At 38.0% G+C, this 25,661-nt stretch overlaps 1 pseudogene; it reads right to left on the bottom strand.

The window, feature by feature from the left end:
- LOC113057119 (calmodulin-lysine N-methyltransferase-like) overlaps positions 1-23,607 on the bottom strand; it is an 85,668-nt pseudogene extending 62,061 nt beyond the window's left edge.
- Between the last annotated feature and the right edge of the window lie 2,054 nt (positions 23,608-25,661).

The following is a 25,661-nucleotide window of genomic DNA, read 5'->3' as shown; positions in this document are numbered from 1 at the left end:
ACTGGGTACAGGGAGGGGAAGCACCTGTCTGATGAATGCTGGTAACCCAGATAATGGGACTACCAGGAGAGGCAGCGTCTGGTCAAATATTAACCCCCTACTGAGGAACGTCTGTCTAGACACACCTAACACCAGCCAGCTAACTTCATGCGAAAGAAAAGTAGAAGGATTATCCCGGCATGCTAATCTGCGGTAGCAGTCTCTTATTTGTTATTAAAATAACATGGAGCCATGTTAACCAAGTTAAATGCTAACATTTTTGCTAATAAAACCCACAGCAGGAAACTAAGCAGATTATTATACTTAACCATAAAAGTAGTCTCTGAAAGGGACAAGCACAAACTGAAAACTTTTCAAGCACAACAGCTTGTAAAAGACGCTTAGGACTCTGTGATTTCTATTCAACACTGAGTCCTCTTACACTACTAACACACACAAACACATTTGTGTTCATTCAGTTGTTATCTAATTGACTGTACTTAGTCCTAACAAAGACACCAGCTGGTGTGGGCTGGTGCACTGCGCAGGTGTCTAACACCCTCTGACACTCAGGTTCACTCATACACATTAGCGGGACGCCAGGAAAGGTGCATGGGGTATTAGAATAATGACATACCTTTCGGAGGGTGGCTTAACTGGTAGTTTAAAAAAATCTAGTCACAAACTAAACTCGCCAAATATTACAATTTAGAGCTAGAACAAAGTCAATCTGACGATGTCTATAAGGCCAAACTCTAGTTGTGATGAGTCACAATGGTGACACAAAATTTATATTTATAAAGGACATTTTAAAGAACATATTTTGATCAATCAATATGTGCCTTTGCTAAATAAAACCATTATTATTATTATTATTATTATTATTATTATTATTATTATTATTATTATTATTATTATCATCATCATCATCATCATCATCATCAACATCATTATTATTATTATTATTATTATTATTATTATTAAATGTCCTTACTGAACCCTACTTTTTTAACAGTATACAGTATATCCCAATAAAAAAAATATGTAAATAAAACCCTTGTGAAATAAACAAATTTACAACAATGATTTAGGTAATTAATGTCTATGATTTTGTACACTGATAATCTTACACAACCATCTGATTAGAAATGGTTCTAGATCACCATATAGTCTTACAGCCACCTATGGTGATACACAACATACAATTATATGGATATAACATGCTTGTTGCTGGAGGACACATTTGCATAGTGGTTTCTGTGGGAGGTTGAAGTGTGTGAGTTGTGTTTGCTGGTGAGTGGATGAGGGTGGATGAGACTGTGTGAGTGTGTGTTTTTCAGGGTTTTGATGATGTGTAGGATCTGGTACAATTGAAAAATGTTACTGATTCCTCCCACTTGATTAACAGTAGGCCCACTAGTGTTTATGCCACAACACTCTGCATAATGCACTGGTGGAGGACAGGATCCATATTCAGTATACTGGAATACTGGAAAGTATAGGACACAAGCACATATTAAATACAGAGTTGTTGGAATCAACAGATAAAGCTATAGCTACTTTCTGCAAACACTGGTCACAGACACCTCATTTAGACTCATTCATATCCAAGGCAGTGCCAAAACCACCAATTATAGCAGACACTTTTACCCATCACAAGTATAAACACATGACATACATTCACACATCACTGATGACTATTTGGTCTTAGGTGAGGTAATGGATCTTTATACACTTGAGGCAATGAGTCAAAAAGGTTGTGGACTGACATTTTAACATGTGTATTTGTAAGAAAACATCCGAAATTTAGACTACAGTGCTACAAAGCATCAGAGAAGGGCATGAACAAGTTCGCAATAGTCAAGTATTCATGTGTTAATGTCGGCAGGAGTCAAGCTGGACTGCATTAGAAGAGGAGAAACTGGCTTTGGGAAGAAGACCAGAGAACACACTCACCCTAGCCACCCTAGAGCCAATCACGTATGCATTGAAAAGTCCCCTCACTGCAATTATTCAGCAAGCAAGCTACGGTGATACAGAACAAGGTGGAGGGAAAGAGAGAGGGGGCAGAGAGGAGAGGATTACTGTGCAGGCCGCACACACAATCCTAAAACGGTAGCACTCTAAAAGTCCACAGTCATGACTAATTCAAAGCTCTCCCCTGCTATTGCTATCTGAGATCTGGTTTTCAAAACAGAGTTGCTGAAGGGGTAAATCAGTCTGACTGGCACACAAACTATGGCTCTGTTCCAAAACCTAGTGTGCTGCGTTGCTGCCTACCACCTAGGCAGCATCACTGAAATGCAACCTTTTAAGTGACTAAATTAAAAAACCCAGGCTCATTGGGAAAACTGGCAATACTTCTGCAAAATTATGTTTTGTTACGTCTTGCATGTTTTGCGACATTTTCACAGTGAGCTGTCCGGTAAGCTGTAATAAAAGCACATTCTGTTTTATCCAAAAAAAGATGAATGTGAATCTGGGAACATTTTATTCTGATGGCTGTTGTGCAAGTTTTGGCAGTTCACAAGAGAAATGTCCAGAAAGTGGCGCTAAAAGGTTCATGTTCTATTGCGTTTAATAATAACACACCACCTACAATAAACCAGACCCTAAATCTAACTGATAGCGTTAACATAAGCAAACATGAGATGAAAACACATTTGTGGCAGCAGTCATGCCGTTTCAGCTTGCTTCTGCAACCATTCCATGTTTCCCAAGAGCTATGTATTGCACGTCCATGGCTGTACCAGGTGAGCTACCGAGCAAGTTTACCACATCAGAAAAGACATACAGTACACAAAGAACTGGTTTTGAGATGTTAGCATACTGAATTAGTTTAGACATCATACTTGGAAAGTAGAGTAAGTGCATGAAAGCAATGCTAATATTATGATTCAATTTGTACAGCTGTATAATCTAGTGTTTTATTACATGTAAATCCTTGTCCGATTTGTATTGTTGTTTGTATTCTATTCTTGCACTTACTTATTCAAAAGCTAGTCTGACACTGAATTATCGTACCCTGACACATACAGCAGGCTTGTATGAGCTTATTTAATCATGAAATATGTGTCAGAATAACATGACAAAATTTGTATTCATTTCATCATGCCTGATTAATGATTGTAAACTGTTGTTAATATGTTTTGAAGAGAAATCTGTGATGAACAGTACATCAGTAAATCACAACAAACCTGTGCTATGGGCTTTTTCATTCACAAAGGCTACAGAGGAAGATATCATCTGCTTTTTGAACATGGAAGTGTGGCTGACATTTATTGTCATTGTCACAAAGCAGTATAATGTTGCTGCCTACTTTTTATATCAGAATTTTGCCTATGGTGTCTTAAAACACTATCTAGTTAAGATGCAAACTAGGTTTGGAGACAGACCTTGTGCCTGTGTGCCTTTGTGAGAGAGGATCAGTGTGTCCACATTCAAGTGTATGTGGGTGTGCTTTTGTGGGTGCCTAGCTTAGATACTTTGTCCAATTAAAGTCAACAGTTATATGAGCGCTAATTCATAACACCTAAACCTGGAAAAGACACACTGAACATAATAAAATTCAGACTGAACAGAGAATCAGTATGATCATATTTAGCTGTGAGACACCTCATGCACGTGCACAGACATGCACACACACACTCACATGAAAGCAGAGAGAGGTGTGTGTGACCTCTGTGACATGGGTAGCAATCTGTGCTTGTTAATAGGAAGTGACATCTGCACGACCCATGGCATGTTTAGTTCACTGCAGTCTTTCCTATCCGGCCAGGCAAACACGAGGCAGCCGGTGCTGGCTTTAAGGCAAGGTGTTTGTGTATGTGTGTGCAAGTGTGTGTATGTGTGTGTGTTCTGAAACCAACCGTTCTGAAAGCTGCACTCAGACAAGAAAATAACTGAAAATTGCTTGGAGAGAACTGAAAAAGACTGGAATGCAGGGAAGACGTTTGGCATTTGAAGACGCTCGCAAAGTCGGTACTCGGCACGCAGCTCAGCTTTACACACTAACGCTGAAAAAAACCCAAGATGATGACCGAGTGTGTTTGCTGCAAGTGTGGGAGTGTCCAATGAACCTTTTCATGCTTGTATTCAGCTATATGTTTTGTTATGCTATAATATGCAGGCTGCTCTTACCACCTGAGCTGGTTTAGTGCTTAAAGGAAATGTCAAAAGGGCTAGTAGACCAAGACAGTGACTAACCTTCATGTGCATTTTGAAACTTAGTGACCCAGACTTGCCACTGAGTCAATCAAACCATACTGAAGCAACAACTAAAATGACAACTCGAATGTCAGCAAACAAGACACAGAAATGGTTTACTTGATTGTAGTGCAGATATTAGGACAATAAAACGAAAAGAAGTTTGATAAGGAACTTTTACCCAAAAGGAGAGTTTACTCAAAAATTAAAATGTTGAAACAATCTATGTCACCACAGAATTAAAAAAAAGGTCACACAAGTTTAGGGTAACTGTACATTATTACTTCTGAATGAACAGATTTTATGTTTTTGTTTTCCAAGGTTTTTACTTGATCCAGCTAAAACAGTAATATTGTGAAATATTATTGCATTTTAAAATGTATTATTACTGTGATGAATTAAGTTTTGTCTCTCATTCATTCTGTTCTGTGATGAATAGAAAGTAAAAAAAACTGAAAACAGAAACTGAAATAGGAAATCTTTTGTTACATTATACATTTCTCTGTCACCATTGATCCATTGTATCCTTGTGGGAAAAAAATATATATTTTCAAATATATTTTATACCTGTGATAGCAAAAATACTGTGTTTGGTCACTTTACCAGTAGGTATGATGATGTCTTACTAAATACTGGAAGTGGGCGGCTTTTGACCAGACTAAGGAAGAGACATGGAAAATCAAGTTCCAGACAGTCCTCTGACTTTGACTGGTTCATGCTGCAGTATAACAGGAAGTGGGCTCTGGTCCCCTCTAGCCCTCATCTGTACTTTCTAGAGTCTAACACAGAGAGGCTGGTCTCATCAGCAGTTGAAAAGCCCACCACCGGTGATATTTTAGCACTCGGGAGAGATAATAAAAGGCAAAATCAAATCATTTGATTAAAGTTGAACTAGGAGTGCGGGACCCCTGCCTCTGTTAACGACTGAAGCCCTTCTATCAGGAAATCAGACGGTCAATCAGAATAATTTGGCTGCTGTGATGATGACATCCCCAGCCTGAACATACCCCCAACTGTGTGTGTGTGTATGTGTGATCATCAGTGAATGGAGCGGTGAGAATGCTTTCCACAAAACTGGTATGCAAACACACACACACACACACACGGGTGCTGAATGTTGAGGAGGAGGGAGTATGTTTGTGTGAATTGTGATTTGGAGTCTGAGTAGTTGAGGGAAACAAATGTGCGTGATCCACAAATATATTCGGAGTTCCAGGGTGCAAATAGTGCAATCCCTTGTGAGAGGGAACACACACACACTTAACCCCACACAGAGACAAAGCCACGGTTGAGCAGGCCAATGTGCCGGAGAAAACGAGTTACTATAACACTGCTCAAATAAATTTGGCTTGTGCATTGTGCCAACAGGTGCATATAAACACATACCACACATGGTTTGTTTGTGTGAAAAGTGGGGACTTTCCATAGGCGTTATGGTTTTTATGCTGTACAAACTGTATATTCTATAACCCTTCACCAACCCTACACCTAACCCTAACCCTCACAGGGAACGTTGTGCATTTTTACTTTCTCAAAAAAACTCATTCTGTATGGTTTATAAGCGTTTTGAAAAATGGGGACATGGGTTATGTCCTCATAAGTCACCCTCTCCTTGTAATACCATAATTCATTATAATAAGTCATTATACAGTTATGTCCTGATATTTCACAAAAACAAGAACACACACACACACACAGGTTAGGTGATTTCTTTCATTTTATATGTGTGATATACAAAATAGCTTATAGACAACAAGTTTTTGCCATTTTTGTATTTATTTTGATAAGACAGAATATCTAGGACACCATCAGTTACTCAATTTTATGATTTCCTTTATGTAACAAACATTGAGTTTCGATTTATAAATGATAGTCAAGATGTAGTTGTTGGTTCTTTTGTTTTGTGTAGGCTACTTATGGTTCCAGCTTCTAAAAAGTAATTATATCATTACACTGATTTCATTACAGTGAAGAATGGAACTGTATACTACATGAAATTCAATTAGCTTCTTCATTCAAATGACCTGACACCGGCGTCAAAGTCTTTGTACCCTGATCTTACATCCTTTAACCTGAGGCGAGAGTGTGCGAGGCTCCTAATAATGAAGGATGGGAAAGGTCTGAGCACACTAACAATCCTTCACTCTCGTCCTTTGCTCCCAAGTCCACAAACAAAACACGCTATTTCTACCCAGGAATTAGAGGAAAAGCATTACAGGGAACTAAAAAAGGGCTTTAAATGCGCACGACATAGGGCGAGAGTAGGTGAGGGAGAGAGGTGTACTCCATATGACCACTTTAATGCACTAAGATGTTGTTGAGCAGGAATATTATTGATGTTTCTGTGGCAACACGGGCTGAAGCTGAGGATTATACTGCCAACACTCTTGAGAGAGAAAGAGAGAGAGGAAAAACAAGAGGATGAGTGAAAATGAAACAACTAAAAGGGCACAGAGGGTGGAGGGGGGGGCACGATAGAGAGGAAGAGGGGTACGACAACAAGAAACAGAGAGAGTGTCCCCTCAGCAGGGAGATGACATGTGTGTGTACTGCTTTTACATTTTTCTAAAAATCCCAGGCCACCTTTCTCTCTCTAATTCTCCCGCTCTTTGCCTCCATCAATCAAATTTGCCAGCAAAATGATCATCTGTTCAGGATTATTTTGGCTCAAGCCATCTCTTAAATTACAATAGCACTACTTTTATTCATCTATCCTGAGGGTCATCCCTTAAAACGCGTGTATGAGAGCTTGTTAATATACACTGCTGGTTTCCAATTGCATTTGCATAATTGTATGGTATTACTGTGCATGCATCCAATCCAAGAAAATATATATAAAGATATAGATATATCTATATAGATATATATGCATAATGCGATTATCTTCTAAATGTGATGAAAAAATGCCAATATTATTTTGAAAATCCTTTTTCAGAACGGTCAGATAATGGTATTGTAAATATGCATCGCTCTTTATATAGGATTTGCAAATAGCTTTTGCCTTGCCAGACGCTTTCTAAGCTCTACGCGAGCATCATTTTTATTTAATTTTATAATTTTGGTTCCCCTCATTTGGTCATTGTAGAAAAACATGGAGAGAAAAAAAAAACATAACTCATTTGTTTGATAAATGACATTGGCATTTCAATTATAAAACCTAATTACACACTCTCTAAAGATTGTTCAAAAACTCCCTCCCGCCCCGTAAACACCTGCTTCTCACATTACCTACATTTAATCTCCTCGCTAAAATTGTCCCCACACTTTAACTTCCAAATAAATTTGCTATTACGAAACGTACTAATATGCAGGAACAGACATCAATAAGACAGAAAAGCTCTGGGTAGTTTTTGCTAAATAAATAGCACCATTCATTATCCAGATTAATACTTACGCCGACTAGCTTCCAATTAAAATAATTTACTCACATTGCCGATGAAATTTACAGGGGGAGGAAAAACAAAATAGCAGCAGGAGGTTTGCATTTGTGTATGTGTGTGTGGGGGGTGAGAAAGAAGCTACAGTGTTTGTTCCTAAATGGAGTCTTAAAGGCTGTCATGAGTCAAAGTGCTCTATTTAAGGCTGTATGGCCATATACACACACACACACACACACACACACAAATACTCAACTGCGTGAGCACACACACACAAACGCATAACATAATCCAACCCAACAAGTATGTGGAAAACGAGCTGATGATTGTAATGTTAACAGGCCCAATGCTTATCATTCGGTCGAGTGGGGAAAGGACTAATGTAATCCATTCACTTCAATCGCTCCATTCCTTCCTCTCTTCCCCTTCATTTAGTATCAAAAATATCAACATGCTTCACTTCAAAAATCAAACAAACTGCCGTCTGGCTTCGTGCTGCAAAAAAGTCAATTTTAGGGTTGGCTAAATAATTAGGCAACTGTAAAATAAAGCACGATTAAGCAGGTTCTTCAGAAAGATTCATTCGTATTCCTATTAGAAAACACCATCTCTCTGAATCCATGAAATGTGTTCATCCTGGTCGGAGAGGTTTTATTAACCTAAACCTTAACCTAAAGCCAACCAGATGCTGATGTTAGGCCACAGGAAAACCTCTGAAAAAGAAAAATGCCACACTTCTTCTCAGGCTGGGATATTTTGGGGTCCATTTTCTTAGTTTACATTTCCTTAAAATGTTGCAGCTGCTACCACCTTCAGGTCAGAGGAGGCACAGCAAGACAGAAACAGAAACAAAGTTTTTTTCAACTTGGGACACTATGTAAGACACTTACATAAATAATAATAATAATAAAGTAAAAAATAAATCAATACAGGATAAAGATAAAGCAACACTTTTTAAAGACATTTTAGGATATGAAAATAAGCGTAATAAATGTATGGGTCAGAAACTTTGAACCTTCATAATATATTTTTGGCTTTCTTAAATTCATCTTCTGTAGCGATTTAAATGTGTTACGCTTGTCCACAGGATACAAATTTTCAGTTTAAAATATGAATCTAGGATAAAGAATTAAAAAAAAATATATGAGAATCTAAACAAAGAGTGAAAAACAAAGAGATATTTTTTTCAATTTGTATACACGTTTTATCTTAATGATAAAAAATTGTGTGTGTGTATATATATATGTGTGTATATATATATATATGCGTGTGTGTGTGTATATATATATATATAAATATATATATATATATATATATATATATATATATATATATATACACACACACACATACACAAATCACTTTTGTTTATTATTATTGGTACTTGGTACAAGGAAAGCATCTGGGTATAGAGCACGTTTTAGATCAAATATGATCAAATAAATAAATATATATATTTTTTAATTTCTCTTATTTTCATTACTAATATTTACCTATTTATTAATATACATATTTTTCATTTCAAATCAATCTAAATAATTGCACATCGATAACACAAAGTATGCCATATCAATTTGTTTTCTATAATGTTTAAAAAGTAATCTACATGACAGAAATGAAAAAAAAAAAAGTCACAAACTGATGGTTCAGAGAGAAAAAAAACATTAATGAAATGTACAGGGCCACAGGTGTCCAAGGTTAAAGAAAAATCTGCATTCAGATTATTAGATGATGCTAAGAGAATGAGGGGTTACAGAAGTGTGTGAAACAAGTGAGTCTCAGACTCTGTTACGGTTGCGTCGGAGCGGATGGGGAACAGGCTGTTTGTGCAAACTCATTCCTCACACAGGAAACCCACCTCAGAGTCACAAAATCCTGTCAGACTTCAAAATAAACGGCAAAACAAAGAGTCAGATTGCGTGACTAAAGAAAAAAAAAACTCTCACAATAACCTCATCTTCTAAACAAGGCTTTGTCATTTTCACAAATGTTTCATGAAAACCAAAATCCATCCGCTTTGTCACACAACTTCAGGAGACAAATTTAAACTTGTTCCCAAGTTCAGACTCTTGTTGTGTCTTGGATGTCAAGGATGCTCGGTATACATAGCCAACTTGTATATATTATCAAATGAGTTGGTTGAAGTCTGTGTGGTGGACGTTTATACAACACCACAATCATTTATATAGACCTAAAGTGCTCTGATACTCGACTGAACGTCTCTTATTTAGATATCTAGAAGAGTATGCATGTGTATTAAGTACTTTTTATTGCTTTGCATTGTGTAAACATCTGCAGAAGCATTCAGGCACTCACACACAGAGTATCTGTTGATTGATTTGTTTGTGTACTAGACTGAATGAGCTCTCAGTACAGAGGCCTGAAGAGGACAATCAGCAAGCTTGCTGTATGTGAAGTGCCTTTGAAGGGCAGTAATATTCACCATCGAACAGCTGTGGAAAAGTCTGTTTGTGGGAATAAATAAAACTCAATATGGAAATAAATAAAAGCAGGAGTAAGATAATACCTATGACATTTTGTCATGGTGAAATGTATACCAGGTTACAGAGTAAACCACAATTGACTTGTGCTCACTGTTTGTAGCTGGCAATCTATGGGAAAAAAGCAGCTGGTGGATTGGAAACAAGCATGTTTTGGGACTTTTTAGCATGTTAAAATGAAGAAGAGACAGGAAATAATTGGGTTGCAAGCTGGACTCAAACCAACCTGAGCACCAACCTGTCAAAATCTGGTGAAAATTGTACACTGTGCAACTGGTTATACATTTCCAAAAGGCTCAAAATGACAAGTGTGAATGGCCAATACACATGTACAGAATTGCAATAGTGGGTTCTGAGTGGTTAATAAAACACTGCTAGGTCAAAAGACCTGGGATTTGCACCGTCCACCATCACACATCACACATTGAAAGTTAATGAGAGCAAAACAGGTGGACTTATAATAACTCAGGCCAGAATCTCCTGTGTTCACCTTTAAGAAAAACTTTAAATTGTAATGATATTAACCAATATTCTTATTTTTAGTTTTTTTTTTTTTTTTTTTTTTGTATAAGACACTTTCAAAGACAACCCCATAAGTAGTATACATTTAGACCTAAGCACATACAGTATATAACTTGGTAGATGTTCTACACAAATTTGTGTTCTGTGAAAAGGAAAAAATAGCACAAACCAAACATTTTTGAAGGCTCACAGACCGAGGTCATCGCCAGAAAGTGCAGTAAAGGAATACAATGCAACCCAAAATACGAAATAGAGTGAAAAAGACGAGAGGGAGAAGAGGTAGAGTGGTAGGGGTCACTAGACTGTAAGTAGATGGAGGCTGAGAGTGGAGAGGGAACACTAGAGTGCCATTACAACTCCAGCAGCAATGATGACCTCGGAGAGAACAACCGGAGTATCTGTATTGACCAGCAGCTATATGTTTCACCCATCTGAACACTCTCGAGTGAAAACGTCTGCTTGTATGATTAGGATTAGATCAGATCTCACTGTACCGTCAGTCTACACAATGTAGTGTGAGACGAAAGGTGTGAAGAAAGACAAAGTGAGGTTAGATGCACGAATCTTTCAGGTTAAATATCAATTTCATTTTCAAATTCACAATCACTTGAGCACAAAGTGAGGGAAATATTAATGTTACTAAAAAGAAGGTTAAAAGATGAGTAATAATGCCAATATTTTGCAAATAATTAATTCTTGTTTTACAAGAATATATAAATTTTGTAATAATGTAATATATTTAATATAATTTAAATATATATATATATATATATATATATATATATATATACATTTTTTTTTTTTTTTCCTCAATATTTTTTTTTTTTCTCGCACCCTCAAGATTACAGATTTTTTAAATAGTTTTATCTCAGCCAAATATTGCCCTATCCTAACAAACCATTCATCAATGGATAGCTTATTTATTCAGTTTAGTTTAAAAAAAATTACCCTCATGGCTGGTATTGTGGTCCAGGGTAGCATATATTATAATCTTGTCAATGTGGTCAACGTGGATTTTTCTTAGCGTGAGTTACAATGAATTAAAATGAAGTCCTGATGCCCCTTTTGTGTTTAATTACGATGGTTAGTGTGTGAGACATTTTAATTGACAAACCGTCTCGGTAGATGTGCATAGTTGAGGGAATGATTGGCCATATGTGAATCCGATCAATATCTGTGAGTATCTGTAATGCACTTGTCACTGAGACAAGACCGCAAGCCAAATTAATAGTGCACACTTGTCTCTGATGAGTATGTAATAAAGCAAAGGTGACATGCTCTGGGTGAGGGATTGTGGGCTCAGGTCGCTCTTTTAATGTGCAGCAGCATGTCTTTATCTGTAAGAGAAGAGTGAGGAGTAAATGCATCATGTGCACACTTGTGTTTGTGTGTTTCTCTCTAATGGTCGGGGGCAGGGAGCTCCTCCATCAGCAGGGCATTAGCACTCCGTTGTCCCGCCTGGGTATCGATGGGTCGCTGTGGTGATGCCACCCCCTAAGGGCCGCCACGCCCTCTGGACAGTCTGGCTGAGTGACCTCTGACCCCAGAGCTGTTTGGCAGGGCTGCGTTGACTGCGACACAGTACTGGCCATTGATCTTCCACTGACACCAGGACAGCACTTAACACTCCGACTGTGGGAGTAATGGAGCCTGCCCGCTGTTATTACTGACTCTGTGTGTGTGTGTGTGTGTGTGTGTGTGTGATAGAGGCCAGTACTGGGCATCTCTCAACCTCTCAATGTCCTTTCCCCCTCTGTCCATTTCTATCAATATTAATAATGAACTTCTGCATATCCAGACAAGAGGCAGTGTCTCTACTCAAAAGATTAATCTTTCCTCTCATCCACCCCTCCTTGCACCTTCACCCTTTTCTTCTACCGTTCTGATTCTTGGAACCCAATCTGAAAGTGTCACTTTAAATTATTATTACCAAGTATTACCATGGCTTTGGTTAACTTTTTTGTAAAAAGTCACATTTAACTCTCAAATTAAATGAAATTATTTAATGTTCTATTTGAATTGTTTTGATGCACAATTATTATTATTATTTTTTTTTAAATTCTTGCTACATTCATGCAAAGAAAGAAAATATTTCCTCATTAAAATATTTTCATTATACATATTTATTATTTCACATTTTATGTACAGCCTTATGCTTTTTTTGTTTTTTAGCTTCAATGCATTATTCAATTACTTTTTACAATGAATATACAGAGAATAACCAATAAAAATAGAAGAAAAAAAAAAAGTTAAATGTCTAGACACATTATGGTAATGCTTAATTGTTACAAAAATATCAGAAAGCAAACTTAAAATTTACATTTTCTTTATACAGAAATATTGACACAAATTTGAAAATTATATATTTCCTTTGGCTTTGAGGTGGGGCTCATTTGATTTTGGCCTGAAATATGACATGGCCATATTTTCATGGGATTAACACTTCTTAAGGTATGGTTGTTAAGAATAAAAATGTGTACTTTTTATAAATAAATAAATGAATTGGTTTTTGGAGTGAAATATGCCATTGGCTTGTTTTCATGGGATGTTTTTCATGGCATGTTATTTTTTTTCATGGCTTGCTTTTTCACGCTCATGTTACCATATAAATAATTCACTTGACATTTTTATCATCTTCTCTGACATAATTTCGAGTACTACATGAATATCATAATCATGCATACGAAAGCCATACAATGGCATAATATACATGAAAATACCATGACACTGCCATCAGATACCATGATGTACCATGAATTCTTTTCATAGTACTTTTTGCTAGAGTTTTTGGCCATGACTGAAACAGCAGAAAAGGATGCGTCTTATAACAATACAACTGCCCTTCTGTTCCACACACTCTGAGTTTCTCTCTCATGGCCACAAGCCTGTGTCTGACTGCAGCCCATCTCTTCATTATTTACAGTAATAGCTTGTCAAAGCCATGCATTCAGTCTCTTCAAATAACACGCACCCACAGTTGGGCAATGTGCATGGTGCATGCACTGGCCAGTTACAGCTCTCTCCCGGTGGCAGCCCGAGGCTAGCTGCTAAATGGAATGCTTCACCTCAATTGAATGGGAATCATTTCTCCTTTATTTCTCCATGTGCGTGACCTTGTCTTTCTTCCCCTGTGTGAGGTGAAGGACGCAGGGGGCTCGCCGCTGGCTGGTGGGGGCTTAGTAGAGGCTGGAGAGGAACATTAGAGAAGCAGTCTTTACCAGACGCAGGCCCGGAGTCCAGGTCACGGCAGGGGAAAGAGGCTCTTGAGTGATCTGATTGCCTGGTGCAGGATGTGGCAGTCCTTAGAAAGGTTGCTAATAGCATAGCCCCCTTTTAGTGAGCAGGACAATACTGGCTAATTCAATCTGATGCCGAGCTCTTGTATACACACAAGAGTACACACAAATGTAGACAGGCGTTTAACTGAAAAGAAAAAGCGGGGGAAAACATGCATGCGCTTACGCCAACGCACACACATGCGCACGCATTCCTGCCGAGTTCAGCCATATTCGTTCCCTACGAATATCTGCTTGCATAGATACGTGCACTCCGGACTGGAAAAGCTGATGGCACTTGTTTTGAATTGATTGCTAAAATGCTGGGTTTTGTGGCACAGGAGAGAATGGACTTAAATGATTCGCATTGATTAGTGATGCCCCACTTTGGAGCACGCTATGGGTTTCAGCTCACACTCGCAGTGAGGGCAACGACACATCATCAGCGTGCACAAGCATTAAAATGAGAGTGAGCGAGTGCACAAGTTCAGATCGACTGAATTACCTCTTCACACAATGTAATATGACACTCCTCGATTAATATCTTCAGCACAAGAGGAATTAAGCGTCAATTTACGGTGTTAGCTGCCGCAACTTTTTCACGGCAACTCATTTGTTTGATTGGTAAATACTGCCTCGCAAACTTCCAGAGAGTAAGGAGGTGGAATTTCTAATAAACCAGATGCTTTTAGATCTTTTATAAATGGTATGAACAACAGGGGAATGTTTGTCCGATCAGATAAGGCCAAACAAACCACTTTGCAAAGTATGAGAGTGCCCCCAACTGGACGCTCGTCAGTCAATTAAAACAGCTAAAACAATTAGAGCGCGGCCCGCCATATAACCACCACGAGAGGTTTAAAAATGTCCAAACTAAAAAATAAAAAAAATAAATAAAAAAAAACACCTAAATAAACCTGCCTTCTCTCCACAAGTATCCATGTGAAGAGTTTCGGCAATGTGTTTTTCTCTCTGTGTCAAAACACAGAGGTCATGTGAGAGGCATTCACTGCCATTTCAGAGGCCCCAGGTAAGAGAGATGCAATTAGGACGCTAGCACGATCAATTAACCAGCTCTCCAAATCTACAGTAATTAGCTTCTCCATTGTGGAACAGTTGTAAAAAGCCACTTGGCAAAGCAGCGAAAAAGCATCGACTGGATTGTTTGGAGGGAATGTGGGTGTGTGTGCGTGCATGTACGAGTATCATTGTGTGCATGTTTATGTCCCACAAACTGTTATACAGAGTGTGATGTGATTGTGTGCTGAAAAAGAAGGGGTGGGTGTTGGCAGGCTCTTTAACTGGTGTACTTAATGGTAAAACAATAGTGCGTCTCTCAAACAACGGTCAGATATGTGAAGATCATGCACACGGTTTCTACCGAAATGTACAGCTGTGTTACTTTTCAGAGGCTCTTTTTTTGTTGTTGTTGAGATGGGTTTTACAGGAACATACCTAAAAAGCTCAGTGGGGAGCCTTGGCATCATCTGGCCACTGGACCAGCACTACATCAATCCCCCATAATCCTTTTGGGCCGGATGGGCTGGGAGAGGTAGGTGAAAGAAGCAGCAACATCACCCCCGCCGTACTCCCCTAATTCTGCGTTCTGATTGGTCGGCCCACCTTCAATGCATTCTGTGAAGCATGAACCCCTGGGCTGGGACTAATAAATGACTTCTCCTTTCTGTGGAAGATTACATCCCCTCATGGCTCCGCCAAGACAATGAGACAGGAACCAACCTGCTGGAACTGAGGTGGGCCGCTTTGAGCTGGGTGAGAACGTAGAAACATGACGCAGTGGCTGAACCAGTATCAGTTCACTAGATTCATTCACAACTAGGCCAGAAAGTTTAGTCACCATCATGACGTTTCTAAACCTGCATGACTTTTTGTCTACTGTCGAACACCAAGACGATATTTTGAAGAATATGTTTCTCCATACAATGAAAGTCAGTGGGGTCAAACCTGGATGGACAAAATTGGGGTCCAACATTGGCTGGATCAAAAAAATAAAAATAAAATACTACTGTGTAAAATATCAAAATCATGCAGGTTTGTAACAACATGAAGGTGAGTAAATTCTGGCAATTTTCATTTTGGGGGAACTTCCTTATCATTAAATCATAAATACTTCCTAGAGTGTTTAAAGAAAAAAAAAAAGAGGGGTTGTACAAAAATCAAAAGCGTGGTGTCCTGTCCTAAAAAGCTAGTGATGTGAAGCCTTTTGCGATACATATGGAAAAGTGCAGACAATAGGCAAGCCCAAGCGATCAGGGGTGTGGGCTTCTTAATCTTGCTTCTCTTGCCAGCGCAGGGATCTGGAGGTGTCATATTCCTCCAAAACATTCCTGCTCCTTTCGCTCCAAATGGCCGACGTTTTGTCGCCAGTGCAGGGCCTCTGTAATGAACCTGGTGGGGATCTTCAGAACTCAATGACTGGACGTAATTACTTCTCTCCTTTTCTTCGCTTCTTTTCTCCGCACTGGCTCTCCCTCCGAGCTGTACTGGCCCCCAGCTTTCGGGCTGGCTGGTCAAATACAAAAGGCAGGCTGCACCGAGTCCAGCTGGGAGGGGGGGTTGGTGGAGGGCCGAAAAGGGGGAGTGTTTTGGGATCCAGAAGCCCCCGATCAGCTGTCACTGAGACATAGAGCGACTCAGCACTCGTCACCAATGCCTGTGTCCTTACAGAACTGACCTTGACAACCATCAAACAAAGTTGTTTTATTTGACACATACCGTTACCAATCTAAGATGTCAAGGTATAACTTACCAATTCATTCTGAGCATCCTCAACTTCAGTGAATTATGATTTAGTACAAATGTACTAAGACATTTTTTAGGTTTAATGAGGAAACAAGCTTGCAGAATGAAGAGACAGAATCAGAAGTTTCCTATGAGGGGTAGGTTTAGGGCAATAGAAAAATACAGTTTGTACAGTGCAAAAGCCATTACGCCTATGGAATGTCCCCATAAAACATGGAAACAACGTGTGTGTGTGTGTGTGTGTGTGTGTGTGTTACTTTTGCCATCATCTAATATAACTGTTAAGTGGTCTTAAAAGGAATATCAACTTCACATACTGTAAAATATATTGTTGGGATGCCTTTAATCACTTGCAAAATTTAAAATGAATGATTTTAGTTTTCAGTGTCTAAATATTTTTTTATTTAGACAAATAGTACAGAATTTGATGGCCATTTATTAGTTATTGGCCATAAATGTAAAATACTTATCTGCTTCCTGAAACTCATATTGACCAAAATTAGTTCATAAAAGGATTTATAATTGTCTCATGAATCAATTCAAAATAAATATGTAAACCACTTTTTTTTTTTTACTTATAATTAAATATGAGACAAAAACATGTGTTATAAATTTTCCATCATATAAGAGTAAAGGATATGAGATTGAAACTAAAAACAAAATTTTAAAATAAATAAACATTTCTAAAAACATAAAAGCCTATTAAAAAAAAAAACTCATTAGGCATGTTAGTCCTGCTAATTAGCTGACATACATGTTAACCAAGAGACAGCACTTATAAAAATAAGTGTGTGAGAGTCATTACATTGAGTGCTTTGTAGACAAACACACAATCGGACAACACTCACACAACACACACACACACACACACACACACACACATACGTCCCTCCCAGGAGTCATTTCTGGAGTGCTGCCCATGCTCTGAGTAAGAGGTGGCTATTCACATGCCTTGTTCTCCACCAAGACGCAAATCAGATAAATTATCTATTTGTTTTAAAACATCATCAAGTACATTAGGGCTGCTGGAGACCTGGTATGGTTGCTAGGCAAACTGAGGGGGGGGGGGGGGCAAAGGGTGTATACGAACATTGAGGGGGGTCCACAAACGTGACCAATGTGATGACAGAAAACTGCACTCTGATAGACACATAGAAATGTGAGACAAATTAACTACATTACATTAATCACTTAAAAGACCAATGGGAGCACAGAAACGCACTGAGAAATAGAGGCCTATGGGTAACCTGTTGCTGTAAAAGTGCCACAGTGCTAATATGGTTCTTTGGACAAGGTGCTATGGGACATGCATCACAGTAAAACCATAGTTTCTACACATGTACCATGGTATTATTTAAAGCTTGGAGTATCATGTAAATATCATCTGATAAAAGTGGGTGGTGATGTCACTTAATGGAGAAGGCCATTCTGATTTAGCAAGAATATTTTAATACAATACGTTTTTATTAATCCACAATAAATCCAGAGACAGTGTCTGTGAAAAAAAATAAAAAAATCGACTGAAAACACTGAAATATGGTGAATATGCCGAGGGAACGGTTGCTGCACGACCAGTTTGAAAGCTCTGTGCGACTGCCACTAGAGGGACAAATGCAACAGCCGTGTCCAAATGTCGTGTGTGGTGGAAAGGCGGTTTAATAATCAAGTCTGGAGTGTGAATTTCTAGGGTGTTATTACTTTCTTCATTCACTCCCTCTCCCTTCTAATTCCAGACTAGAAGGGACCTTTGCAACAAAAGAAAAAGTGTTACCTGGCTGCTAAGGTATGCTGGAAATTACTGTGGCATTAAACCCCACACAATCTCCCCGCAAAGGCTAGTATTGTAATTTCATTCCTTCAGGGTTGCCTTTATCACATCTCTTAGCTCTGATACAGCCTGCTCCACTGCTGACCCTCTAGCCATGATTAAGAACATTTGCTTTTATACTCATGCTTATATAGAGGAGCAAATCCTTTCATAATGCCATCTTGCACATAACCAGAAAAAGAACATTATGTTTTATAATAATGCTTCACATAATGACTTTAATCTGGGTCAGTCATTTATCATTCAGCAGAGTCCCGGTCAGTTCTGGGTCACTCAGACGCAGACAATATTTCCTGTAAGTGGCTTTATCATGAAAGCAATTCTTGGCCTTTTCACTGTGGCACTGATTGAAGACACTTTCACGGTCTATGATGAGCTTTGGGACACAGAGCTCTCACAATGTTTAAAATTAACTTGTTATTAATTGAGAAAATTTACCAGTCAAATTGTAGTGTCGCATAATGTAACTACAAACTGAAATACACTGAATTTTTTTTATTATTAACTAACTTTTATTGAGATAAGTGGTTGAAAATTTATTGTAGCTACATTTAAAAATTTTCAAAAAATTGTGTTGAAAGTTAGTCAACTAAACTGGTTTATTTAAATGTAGCTAAAATAAATGGATTGCAACCTTAAAAAAAAACAAAAACCTTAACAACCTTAAAAAAAAATGAGCAAATTCAATGAATATATTTTTTTTTTTTCAGTGTAGCATAATAATATAGTATAATTGAGATAGGAAAAACTAATCTCAACAGATCTCGTATGAGAATAAAATCCTAGTTTAAACATTTTTTTCAAAGGATTAACATTTTAATCCACATTATGAGAATAAAGAATATGGTACTCTGAGATTAATGTCATAATATTCTGAAAATAAAGTCATGGAGAAAGTGACAAAGTGAAATTCTATATTCAATTTGACTGATTTCAATTGCTCATGTAGCTTACAATAACGAGGTCATTCCTAATAAATTTTTCAGCAAATTAGTGAGAAACTGTTTTATTTATTCACAAAAGGCCATTCTGACTGTCATTTGGTGTTTGGTGAGTGTTAATTTTGAACTGTGCTTGCACGCGTCCAACAGGCCGTTCTGCAGTAATGAGGGCTTGAGTCCGGTCAGCGAGCCGTCCTGTAAACAGTCTGAGAGCAGCATTAATTAACTCTCACCAACACAGGAGAGCAGAATAAGGCAGAGATGGAGAGCCAGACCTCTGACCTCTGCAGCCTAACCAGGCCTCAATCTGAGCAATTAGTACACCGGGTCCCCAAATCTACATAATTGCCCAAGCAGGGGGTAGAACAGACGGGCATGTGAGTGGAGACCATTGAACACACACAAACAAACACAGGATTCAAATAAAAAGACACACACACACAAATAACACTTATTAAGCTATGAAAAAGTCACCATCACACATGGTTTCGTGATAAATGCATGGACTCGGAGGAAACCCTGCTGAGACGGAGCACTGACCGGTTAATCCTGAATGTTGTGATTTCAGTCCACCTCATCATGTGACCCCTCTGAAGAATGTTTTATCTCAGGACGCAGGATAAAGACCCTGACTAGACTGGCTGAGAGTACCCAACCAATACCCAATGAGGCTTGTATTTTGAGGTAGTATTTTGGGACCTCACTAATCAACCAGTCGGTTGTTTGATGCTTAGTCAACCATTGCAATCCAACCTTGCAAATGAGTTGGAGTTAAACTGCAAAGTTTTGGCTGGATAATAAAAGCACATATTTCACATATTTGCCAATTGGTTTATTTTTCCAGTAAATGTACACATGCAGCTCAAGTAACAGTGTATTTTTATTTTTATTGATAGATTCACACATCAGCACCAAAACGCCTAGCCATATAGAAAATTTTCATAGAAAAACAATTAAAAAGCACCAGTGTTTACTGTAAACTCTGTGGAGAAATCACAAACTTAAAGACTGTTCCAAAGCAGATTTCTTGCATAATGGTTATCTCATGCTTTGTTCACCCATGATCTCTAAATAACAATGTACAAGTAATTTTCTGGAGAAGACGATTTGTATCTCATTAGCACCTGCTGGTAGATGCTGTAACTTCATCATCTGGCTGCAAAGAGTTCCTCGAAAATCAGTATCACTGTTCCAAACTATGTATACTTCAGCTACATTTTCTCTACAGTTTTTAACCAACTCTGACCCAAGCACATGCCAGTGGAAGAGCTGATGTTTGAATCCAAACCAGTGGTCAACAAGCCTCTCTAAAGCTCTTCACGTCCACCCAGCATGTTCAGATAAGACCTTTTGTGTCCCTCTTGATCCCTGCTGGAAACAACAGCACTTAAACCCACAGCACGGTCAACCCTTCCAACCCTGACAAGTTGGATCACCGTAATCCATACATTTGGATAGCTAATCCACATTCAGTGCCTCAGAGGACATAGAGACCTTTCGGCTTGTCAAATCCTCAGACGAGGATTTTAAACTGGGTATGTAGGGTGGGTAATACTTGGGGCACCCCCGTTAGCAGACAATGAGCTTGCCCAGCTGAGCTGACAAGGACATAGAGGGGGATGTTTGGGCTTACCAATGCGTAAGATCAATTTAAAGGTGGTTGAGAGGAAGATCTGAAAAGAGATGCGATGACCCTGCTGTAGAGGAGAGCCATGCTGCCCCTTTTCACTAATCCAGTAAAAGAGCCAAATATTTCAAGAGATATCGGTCCACAAGCCACTGGAAACCAGCACAGGACCAGTCTCTTTCCTTTACTAAAACAGATAAACTGCATAAAAGTTTCTGAGCCACTGGTTTATCTACCTAAAGCTCTTTTTGTGCTCAACAGTACAATGAATGAATTATAACAGAATTTACATGTTTGAACAAACGGTCATTTCAATATTGCACTTTAACGGTAAAACACAGTAATTATAATTGCTTAATTTAAGGAAAATGGTTTTGGTTTGATGATTGATATATATTTTTCTCCTTTTTTTTCTCTGAATATGAGTATAGTTGAGCCAAACCAGTCTGTCACATTATAGATCATGGCCTAAGAGAATAGATTTCAGCATAATTCAGTTTGGTCAAACTAGTAGTTACTGTGTTTTGTCTTTGCAGAATCGTCTTGCTGCACAATATTCTGCTGTACAGGACCAACAGACATCTAAAGTTGTATATACTGTATGAAGTGTGGGGTCCGTAAAAGTGTGTTTTGCTTTTTTTTTTTTTTTATGTTTACCGAGGATGCATTTATTTAATCAAAAGCTAAATAAAAACCTACAGTAATTTTTACAAATCATTTAAATGTTTTCTATTAAATATATCTATTTTTTATCATCAATGTAATTAAATAAAAACCACTCTGCTTAATATTTTTGTGGAATTTGTGATGCATTTTATGCATGATTATTACATTATTTGCTAAAGTTCAAAAGAACAGCATTTGTAACATTAGAAATGTCTTTACTGCCTCTTTTTACCTTTCACCATCCTTGCTGAATAATATAATTAAAAAGAAAAGTATTTTTTTTTAAAACAGACATCTTACTGACCCCAAACTTTTTTTAACAATAGTGTATACATGAAAGGGTATTCAATATAAAGAGATGGAATAAATATATTTACAGTACAAAGGAATTATCATTCACTGTATCTACTACCTGTTGATTCTGCAACTTTGTTTAGTGACCTATATTTACTTATGAAGTATAATTTTGGTCAAATTAAATACTTGCATTAAATTTCCCTGAAATGTGCATTGCGTACTTAAGTGTTCAGAAGTACAATACTCCTGGCATAGACAGCGGGCGTCAATAAGTTGCTTATAATTCGGTGCTTCTAAGGCTCAAGTGTGCCTGCCTCTGGTGCATGATGGAGCTGCAGCTGGATCTGACCCCTGCTGCCTGCCATAGCATATGCTCTGTTTAAGACTACAGTGAAATATTGTTCATTCATAATCAGAAAGTAGGCAGACTGCAATAAAAGAACACAATTACCTCAATGTGATCGGTTTCAGAGAATAAACTAAACTGTTGGAAGAACACACAGACACGCACAGAAGGGATACTCACAGACATTTCCCGTGCTGTCAAAGCTGCTGAGCACCTCATCCACTCTAATGGGACCAAGATTGTCTCTGAAATGCATTAATAAAATTAGTATAGTAATAAATACAATGATATAATGACTAAAAGTTACTGCTAGCTAAATTAAATATAGATTAAACTAACGAGTTTAATTATACTGACATAAGCAAAAGACTTAAATAGAAATTCCACACTGAAATGGAAGGACGACAATGGCTGTGATTATTTTCAGAGGAATATTTTGAGAGCATGATTTGAGTTAAGACTTTTATGGTTCTTCTTCTTTGCTTTTTTATTACTATTCATATTTATTGGATAATTTATTGGTAAAACATACAGAATTTACCTTTGTGAGAATTATGCCTTAAGAATCCTGAAGCTAAATTGCTTCATCTGCTCTAGTTAATTGAACACTTTCTCCAACATACCCGAGTAAGGCACGGTACTGAGGAAGGATCGCACTTCTTTACTCCAACCACTGTCCTTCACCCGTTTCTGTAGGAGTGACCCTGCTCCTGCAGAACAGGTTAAAGGAGGAGAACCTCCGCACAGACACCTGCTTAACATCTGCACTGTCGAGCTGCTTCTGCTCCAGAACCTGCATTGTGAGAGATGAATAAGATTCTACTACTGAGACGCATCCATATGTTTACCGTGAAAAAACGCATTACATTACATTTACGCCTTTTTTAACCAAACACATGCAATCAGCTGCATATTGAAGGAGGTTTAGTAAACGCCCCTCACCACATCAGTTCCACAGTGACAGTCGTGATTTTGGTGATTGTTCGCCTGCAGTTCTGTCGCAGCTAACTGGGGTTCTTTACTTTTATTCATGACAGAGCAACCTGCTCGATTTTATACTGTGTCTGTTTCATGCAGAAAACAACTTCTCCCATTATAACTACATTGACAACGGAATGCAGAGTCTGGGCGAAGGCATGTTTGGCATTGGTTTTCTGAACGTGGTTGAAGTCGATAGTAGAATTTATTAACTGTTACCGTTTTTACTAATTCGCCGGTATGTGCTGGTCTCTGTTGCTTGGTAATAAAATAAATCCCATGCTACTTCCGTACACCGCCTCTTCTTGTTGCAGGACCAAAGGAAATCCAATTCAGTACCAGAGTAATCGAACACACTGATCTATCGACTCTCATCTATGATTATTTATTTGATTACTCTTGTCTGGACTAGATGTCATATTTAGCGCAATTAGTGATGGGGAGTCTGACTCACTTAGCGAGTCGGTTCTTTTGAACGGTTCATTTCAAATGATCGATTCAAAAAGCATTTTCGTGGGTTTTGGAAAGCAACCACATTAATGCGCATAGTGTGTAATAGCGGTGTTTATTTTAATATCATGTGTTCCATCTGAGTTTGTTGCAGCCATTCTGCTAATAAAAATAGCAATAAAGAACCTAAATATGAATTGCATTCATATTAAACAACACATTTTTTTACTTTTATCAGCTAACTTCATTCAGTTTACTAATCTGTTCTTTGTTCGTTTTCATGTACAAAAGAGTCGTTTTTCGGTTGAAGTCAGTTGTTGATTCTAGAACAGTTTGGATCGATTCTGTCTGAATGCTAAATTAATCCTTCAGACAGGTTTTGTGAACCGATTCAACCAGTTTATAAGATTCGAGTCAACAGAACAGATAAATGTCAATGCACCACCTTTCTCTATATAGCAGAACATGAGCAGTAGGAAAGTTTAAGTATTTTGAATGTGCTACTTACCTAGAATCATAATGCACTGTATATTTTGACATTTAAGGTAGCAGTTATACGTCGCTCATTCATAATCAGACACTATTTAGACAGTGACACTCTGCTTCATTAAATGAATCGGATCAACTCATGACTGCTTCTGCTGTTAGTTAAACGCAATATCCATTGGAGGAATATACACCCACTTATCTCGCGTCTTTTCACTGAGGTAGGATCGTGTGTGTGTGTGAAATATGAATATGACGCTATACAAGAGATTTAATTACATTTAATCAAAGGATAGGTAATTAATACTAATATTAATATGTGTGTGTGTGTGTGTGTGTATGTACTGTATATATATATATATATATATATATATATATATATATATATATATATATATATATGACTAATATATATACAGATGACATCCTCTTCTACAGCACACAGGAGACTCTTCGGTGCCTCCATCTTCATCTCAGTGATTCTGGTGTCCAAACCCTTGACTATGAAGAAAAGGATGCAGAATAAGTGTTTAATTCTTGGTGGAGAGTGCTTTCAGCCAGCATTGATGTGTTCTTCTGCCCGTTCCTCAGGTTCTTTCTGGAGGCTGGTGACCATTACCTGTAGCAGTAAGATCAGCTCTGAGGTGTGGTTTGAAGACAGCAAGACTCCACTCTCATTCCCCTCCCTCATCCAGCTCCATCAGCCTGAACTGCTTTACCATGTGGAGCACTCGGACGACTGCCTGTTCATTCTGGCAAACACTGGAGCAAACCAGGAGTATCAGGTAAGAGTATCAGTATCAGATTTAAGCAGTATTGTGTCATTTTTTTTCTTTCACTAATCTCCAGGTGCTTAGGGCACCTTTAGCCTCTCCATCCAAGCCACACTGGGTTCCATTGTTTAGTGCTGTTCCAGGAACAGTCATTAAAGATATGGAGCTGCTTCAGGAAGACTGTGTTCGACTTCAGATCCAGACTCTTTCCACACAAGAGCCCTATCAGTTATACATTCACAAGGTGTAAACAAGAATCACAAATTCACATACACGACAACAGCCTAGAATGTGTGTTTATGCGGAGTTAAAGATGTAGACAACATTTGTAGATTTGTGTTTGACTGGATATATGACATTTGAATTGATACATTGATGTATATTGTATATACACTACACTACCATTCATCATTTTTAGTTATTAAATTAATTGAATGTAAATGCAAAGACCGTGTTACAATACTATATTATATTATTACCGTTCTTTTGAACTTTCTATTTATCAAATAATTTGAAAAATATTAAGCAGCACAACTGTTTTCAACATTGATAATGATAAAAAATGTTTCTTGAGCACCAAATCAGTACATCCGAAAGATTATGCTTATTAAAATTACCATTAGCGGGAATTCCATTTTATAACATT

The sequence above is a fragment of the Carassius auratus genome, chromosome 38 (genome assembly GCF_003368295.1).
Source record: "Carassius auratus strain Wakin chromosome 38, ASM336829v1, whole genome shotgun sequence".
Lineage (NCBI taxonomy): Eukaryota > Metazoa > Chordata > Actinopteri > Cypriniformes > Cyprinidae > Carassius > Carassius auratus.
Note: the sequence above shows the minus strand (reverse complement) of the source record. Positions and strands in the feature narration are given on the sequence as shown.